The sequence below is a fragment of the Pyxicephalus adspersus genome, chromosome 6 (assembly GCF_032062135.1).
Source record: "Pyxicephalus adspersus chromosome 6, UCB_Pads_2.0, whole genome shotgun sequence".
NCBI lineage: Eukaryota > Metazoa > Chordata > Amphibia > Anura > Pyxicephalidae > Pyxicephalus > Pyxicephalus adspersus.
In genome coordinates this window covers 37038053-37046119 of record NC_092863.1, presented here as the reverse complement: position 1 = coordinate 37046119, position 8067 = coordinate 37038053, and positions in this window count along the sequence as shown.

Genomic DNA, 8067 nt, shown 5'->3' with positions numbered 1-8067 from the left:
AACATGGTTTAATTATCTGGCCAAAAATGGAAAAAAACACTGGAGGGAAATGATTGTGTCTTCCATTCTGTGACACATTTTTGGCCAAATGATTACCAGCCTGCCCACCACACCAAGGTAGACTCTTTGTGGCAGGACCTACTCTAATCTACACTGCGCTGCCTTACTTGATGCTTGTCATTGTTCCTGTAATGTTCGTATTAGACCTAATAACTAGGTGTCTGTGTATGTGTGTGTGTATGCATGTGTGTGTTTTATATATGTAGGTGTGCACATGTGTTTATGTGTGTGTGTGACCTACTCACCCAGATATGTTCATTAGGAGTGTCTACTGACGCATGATCTGAAGTAAGAAGTGAGCAGTTATGTAAAGAGGTTTACAAATTGATATAATAATCTGCAAAGATGTTGGATATGACCTCCGAATCATACTTTACCTAACTAGAAGCACCTCAAACTGCAAGTGAGGTAAACTTGGATACCCTTTCTCTAACCTATCAGGCTAACAGAAGAGTTATCCTTGGACAGGATATTTCTTGGTGCAGAAGATTCCAGCACAGGAGAAGATAAAGAGACATTGTTGCTGGAACATTAATTTCAGCAAAAACTATCCTATCAGATTATATATGCATTTAACATATTTATTCCTGTTATGCATCAAATAAAAGCCACCTTCATTGGAAATATGGTATTAGATTGCAGAAGACTAAAAAGTCTGAATATGCAATATAAAAGCATGGTTGGTGTGTGGAGAGATGTAATACAATCTCATTGACAGGATAGTGCTTCTAATGGGTTTCCAGGAAAGTGATGATTTTGTGAATGATGTTTTGAGAAACAAAAGCACGTAATACACGTAACTGTATGTTTTTCAAAAATTCAGAAGGCAATTGGAAGAACCTGTTACACATTAGTATTATCTAATGTATCTGTGCATGTAATGAAATCTCTTCCTTTTCATATGAGAATAAACATACTACTGATACGATTAGGCTTTAGTTTAGCAAAGTCTGCTTTACACTGCACCGATAGCAAAAGAAAAAATAATTTACCCTGCACAGTAATGGAATTTTGCAAAGCAGAAGAGCAGTGATTCAGATCTCCTAAAGACTGCTTGTCTGTGAATGAAGGGGGAGAATCCAGAAGAATCTAGCAGGTCCCTGACGTCAGTAAGTACAACAGAACAGCGTCATTGGACATCTATTTGTGTTAGATGTCAGCTGACTTTAAACATCCAACAAAATAGGATTTGACAAATTGATCAGCAGAACACTTGAAGCATTATGCTGCAATGTCACTCTTCATGACATTGAACTAGAACAATCCTGTGCATAATGACAAATGACAATCTAAAACCAAATGTCAGTTTTATAGGTTTTAAAAATATAGCTAATCCAAGAATATGAATATTCAGTCTAAAAGTATTGCATTTGCGCAGGTTTATGTCTGTCATTTAGGTTTTTTAATCCTGCCCCTGTACAAAGCATTGGTCAGACCACATCTGGAATATGCAGGCCAGTTTTGGGCACCAGTTCACAAAAAGGACATTGTGGAATTGGAGAGAGTGCAAAGAAGGGCAACTAAACTAATAAAAGGAATGGAGGAGCTCAGCTATGAGGAGATATTAGCTGAAATGAATCTATTCTACCTTCAGAAAAGACGTTTCAGGGGGGATATGATCACCCTGTATAAATATATAAACAGTCCATATAGAGAATTCACTTCCCAATTATTCACTTTGAGATCATTACAAAAGAACAAGGGGACATTCTTTGCGTCTGAAGGAAAAGAAGTTTAAGCTCCAGATAAGGAAGGGATTCTTCACTGTAAGGTCTGTGAAAATGTGGAATCAGCTCCCTCAGGAAGTAGTTTCAGCAACTACTATAGATTGCTTTAAAAAAAAGCTTTTTCTAAAAGCACAGAATATAACTGGGTATTAAGGCTTTAAAGTGAAAATAACAGTGACCATTGATCCAGGGAACATCCGATTGCCTCATGAAATCTGGAAGGAATTTTTTTCGCCTGTTAAAGCAACTTGTACCAGGGGTTAATTGCCTTCCTCTGGATCAACTATGTTTATAGGATTTTATATCTGGGATATGTTTTTTCCCTAGTGCTTGAACTTGATGGACTTATATGTTTAGAGAACCAATTTACAGTGTCATCTGTAAGGATGACATTCTTCCCACACTAATGTACTGTGATCTGTGGATATAGTAATTATAGCAGGGGTTCCCTGAAGACCTGGAAAGGGTATTTCCAGGGGTTCCCCCATGTTAAAAAGGTCAGGAAGCATTGGTCTAGATTTTACTATTGTTGTCCATCAGCCGTTCATTGGTCTACCAAGGCGAATTGACGAACAATGCCAGGGGATAGCTGTAAACATGATGTATTTTGTTGGGTGAAGAATCTGAGATGGCCAAGAATCAGGCTGTCATAGAGTCAGAAATAGCCAAATAAGCAAAAAAAATATACTTTTTTTGTTAGACCTAAGCTTGCATAATTTGGAACAAATGTAAATCTTTATTACTAAGGTTATATAAGGCAATATGTGTGTAGTTCACCTTTGACATTTTTTGCCTAAATATCTTCTTAAATTCAGGTTTTTGATCTGACAATGAAAGAGTTACATTGAATATGTAGAAGAAATAGACATTTGCTGGGATGTCAAAGCAAAAAGAAACAAGACACATAGTCCTATGACCATCATCTGCTGCAGCCATATTTCAGAGCTTTAGGATAGGAACTGCAGCTTGTGAGAGATGCTGTATCTGTAATGCAAGCAAGGCTGCGTATGTGATGAGAATGCTGCAGTAGTGATGCAGAGGCAGAAGGACAGCTGCAAGATTAGGGGAGGAGGTCCATTATGCATCAAAGCACCTTGGAAGTGAGGTTGTGTGAATGGATTAGGTAGAGACAGAAGGCTTAAAATAGAAATGTGCCAGTATTTGTATTCACCAGACAACAGCACTATGCACATCAGACTGAAAAAACGAATCATTAACTAACTGTGTGCAATCACAAAGGAATTATCTGTGTTAAAGTGAAAACCAGCTAAAATGGATGTTTAAAGGAAAACGCCATCTAAAACACAAAATTCAGAAATTAATATCTTCTGTAAATCAAGGTTTCTCTATTTATTCATTTTATTATTTCTTAATTATTTATAAGGTTTCAGGAGCACATATACCAATTATCAAAAACTAACTGACTTTTATTGTGTGGGCCCTCTTGTACCACCAGAAAAGCTCTGACCTGTCAAAGCATGGCCTCCACAACAGCATACCATTCAACTCACACCGTCTCCACTGTCTTCATGTGGTGCATCCTGTTGGCATCGCTTCACCAGAAAATCAATGCACTCATACCCGACTGTCCACAAATGAAAGTAAATGCAAACTCAGGCAGGTCATTATTGTGGAAAGGGACAGTCCAGGTCCCCTCTGTAATAAATCCTCCTACCTGCCTTATCGCTCTGGGAAACTGTCAAAAAAGCTGAGCTGCACATGCTGGCATTCCCAGCTTACCTGTGTGTGCCCGAAATTAGTTACATCATCCCAGCCTGGCCAGTCAAGATGGCTGAATCATTTCCTGGAAAAGAAAAAGGAAGAAGATGGCGGTGCCCTGCCACGAAACAGGAATAGAAGAGTATGGTGGTCAGATAGGCCAACTGATTCCTTTGCTCCATTTTCGGGGCCCATTGTTGGTGCTTTTAGCAGTGCACAGGGGTCCACAGAAGCACTCTAACTGATCTCCACATTTTCAGCAAGCTGAGTTTTACCCTAGTTGTTTAGTCATCGCAATTTGGTCCTTGTCATAGTCGCTTAGATTTTTGTACTTTGCCATTTTTTATTTTAACACATCACCTTTAAAATGGGTTTCCACTTTTATATATCTAGCATTTATGACATTCTTTTACAGGTGCCTTTGTAACCAGATAATCAATGGTAATGACCTGTCAGTGGTTTTAATGTTTTGGTACATTGGGTACATGGTAGTGCAGTCCAGCACCCAGCAATGTACTTGAGCCTTCACAGTCTGGTGCAAGTATCTTCCACATGATGTATGTATAGTTCTAATCATGTTGTTATATGGTGAGTGGAAGAGCAGGGCACATACAAACATATACTTATAAAGGTAAGAAGCTAATAATACCAGTATTTAGGTATGGAATGGAGCACTGTTTCCCTCGCTGGTACCAACAGCTGGGCCATATTTCTCTAATGGCACTAAGAAGAAACACTATTCCTCCCAACTGTAAGCTCTTCGGGGCAGGGTTCTCTCCTCCTCCTTTGTCACTGTCTGTATCTGTCATTTGCAACCCCTATTTAATGTACAGCGCTGCGTAATAGGTTGGAGCTATATAAATCCTAATTATTATTAATATTATTATTATTATTATTATTAATAATAATAATAATAATAATAATAATAATAAAAAAAGAATTTGCCATGGCAGTGTGTACTTTCTATGCCCATCACACTGTTTTTTTACTGCCACTAACCATTAACCCCAGGTTACTTTTTATTTGTCTCTTTTTATTTGTCTGTTGTTGTACTACCATTAGCCATAGGCCAGACCTCCCAAAGTCAGATAAACAGTAAACTGGAACTTTGGTAAATATTCTTGGGGTTCGTTGATGTGAACAAATGTCATCGCACATTTAGTTACACATTACTTTTTTTGTCATTGTTTAGCAGGCACCAGTTGGAAAATATTTCCTCTTCAGTGATGGGTGACTCCAACTATCAGAAACTTTTATCATTGTTCCTGGTAAAAAAAATTATCCAAAACATAGGGAACATATTACTGGGTTGTCAATGTCTGAATTTAAAGGTTATTTCTAGGCTGGTGTAAAATAGATCATTGGATAGTGGCTGCGTAAAAACACATCCATGGACTGATTAAAAAGGTAATAAGCATTGTATGGAATGAGGAAGAAGACCATGAAAAGGCGATAAAAAGGAGGCTTCAGGGTACCAGTCCTACAATAGGAAGGAACCCTACAAAAACATCTTATCTAATCCTCTAGGTAAAACTAGCAATGAACCTATGCAGCATGGGAAGGGAGGACTCACTCCAAGGAAACATTTTACAGCAGCACAGAGTGGGGCATTATGTATCAGAAGCTTCATTGCAAGATCATATATTTTTCTGCTTATCAACCAGTTCTCTATTACTAGAAAAGACAAAAAGTAAATCCTTGCATTTTAGTGTGCTGGCCTTCTAGACATTTAGATTTCAGTTTGAAGGGAAGAAATTCTCTGGACTAGGGCAGGAAGTATGGTAGTAGAAGGCAATACATACAACTATCATTGGATTTGACATTGGATTTCCTTGACACTATTTTTTCCCAATAATCTTTGTTTGAAGGAATTGCGTCAAACACAAGAGAATGCTTGTTTTCAGCCCCACATAACATTTTGCATGAGATATTTCCCAGTACATTTTAATGGTGTTCCAGGCTCATGGTGTTCCTAGCCATCCAAAGAAGTGTAGCCTCAACCAAAGATTTGTAGTGTGCCTATGCAGTTAGTCAGGCCATTAGTCAGGCCATTAGGTATAGTTTAATGTTTATTCCTATAACGTGGTTTGATATCTTTTGTAGTTGACAAAGATAGTATGAAATCTGATACACTGTCTGAGTGATATTGATTTAGTATTTTCATGCACAGTAAAGATACCAGTGATAATCTTTAGGAAAAAATGAGACATGTCATAAACAAGCCATTGCTTTCATGGCATGACTATTGATCAATAAAATAAAAAGCTCTACAACTAGTGGAAATAGCGGAAATTTTTAAGGTTTTTCTAGTGCTGCACTAACTTGTTTAATATTTATATAGCATAGGATAGATTTGGTTAGTAGCATTGTCTTTTAGCATAGTGGTATCAGGGGTGTGATCATTGTTGGATTTACTATTCTCTGTAACAGAAGTATGGCTGTTCCTAAGTTTTAGGGTAAGGTTAAAGTAAACAGAATAGGTTAGGTGTCCATAACATAAAGCAGGACTCTAGCCAAAAATGTTTTTCTATTTTTTTACACAATGGAGAAGGTTTAAAAATGTTGTTAGTTTTTTTTTTTTCTAATTTCTTGGTGGGATTACCTATGATATAAATTCTCATGGACATTGTAGACATTGAGATGAAATCCCCAAAGTGACGAGAAACCCCACCTTTGAAAGTTACCAGTGCATTAGGTGTTCCAATAGGAAGAGGGTGTTTCTGTCCGGAGGTTCTTCTGAAAGTAAATATTCTCAACAGGAACAAACAAACCTTTTTTATATACATAACACACAGTAATCTGGACATATGTAATAACCTACTAACAGTGTCCATATTGTTCTACCTAGTAATCAACAACAATGCTCCAATCTAAAGTTGGATCAGATCAAATTTCTTCTTAGTTTTCAACAGAGAAAACTATTATTAGTGAAAGGTAGCCTGTTTTAAAGATGTAACAAATATCTAACATTCTACATATATTAAAAACAAATTACATTGATTTACACAATTATGGCATGAAGGTATCCGGTCCACACATCGGCCAGCCCAATGCAAGATATACAAGATATATATTGACATGTTGGTAACTATGAATGCTTATTGTTAACTATGAATGCTTACTCATCACAAATCTTTTGCCCTATTATCTTGCATGTGTACTTGGCCTAAGTGTATAGGAGTGACTATGGTTAGTATCCAAGGATAAAAATTAAATTAGATGTATACAATAAGATTTACATTTGATTTCAGCTTTGAAAATACCAAACCTGGAACAAATCCCAGCACTGAAAGTAAATGTATTATCTAGGGGGTTGGCATAAAATCCAGGGCAGGTAAATGAAAGCCTTGAAAGAAATATGTGATATGATCACTGCACTGTACTATACTGCAGTAATATTGAGACAGCAGGCAGTTCTAGGCATAGTGTGAGAACAAATAAAGGTCATTCTCTCCATCTCTCATGTAAGGTATAGCCTGTACAGGATAATGCAAAAAAAAAAACATGAATACAAGCAATGTGTATATTGAATGCAGGAACTCCAGCAAATTGCATTGCATTTGATAAGCAAGGACACATCCCAATACCTCTATAATGAGGTGACTCAACCACAAAACAAACTTGAAAAAAGTAAGAAACATAGAGGATTCTTAATTTTAAAAGATGACACTCCAGCACAATGCTTTGTCACTTTCTCACAAGATGTGGGGTGATTGGCTTTTACAGGATCTTATTGCAAGGCCCACGTTAGCACCCTCGCATAGGCACTGTGGGTGAAAGACAGGGTGTGATGTAAGTATATATATATATATATATATATATATTGTATGTATTTGTAAAGGTCTGATGTTTTACATGAGAAGTAGGGGGTATTGAATAATTGGACCAAGTTCCACTTTAAACAGTGGTCATTTGTGTCCATATAGAATCCCATAAAACATAGTTTCTGCATGTATTTCTCATTTTTTCAGAGACAACATTTCAGGTAATTTACACATAAGGACACAGAGAAACTCAAGTCCGAAAGTTACATCCAAAAAAATGGCAGGTGACAAAGAAAGGTTCCCGTCCAGCTGATTTTTCCCCAATATAAACTTATCATGTGTTCCCCGGTATTGTGGCTCTGACAGGAAGCAGCTATTGTAGCCTTATTTTCATATATAAGCGCCTCCAGAAAATAGAACAGTGAGCAGCATTGTGGAGACATCACTGAATCTAAATCACACAGGCAGAGGTAGCAAAGTCTTAGGTCTCACACTGGAGATTTACAGCAATTTGACTGTTGGCACAGGTGGGTCCAGGTACCCTCACAAATGCCACAGTGATTGTGCTATGTTTCTTAAGCGGCATTTGGCATTCTGTTTTTTTTTTTTTTTTTTTAACACTGATTTATTATTATAAGTAGAAAAAAATGCAGATTAGAACGCTAATTGCTCGTTTGTGCTGTGTTGTCTGGCATGTTTTAAATTTTCATAAAGTATTTCAGAAGCTAGAAGGAGATCATGAAAAATAAAAACAAAAAGACCTTCTGAAAGTGAAATAAATGATTGGGCAATGCAGT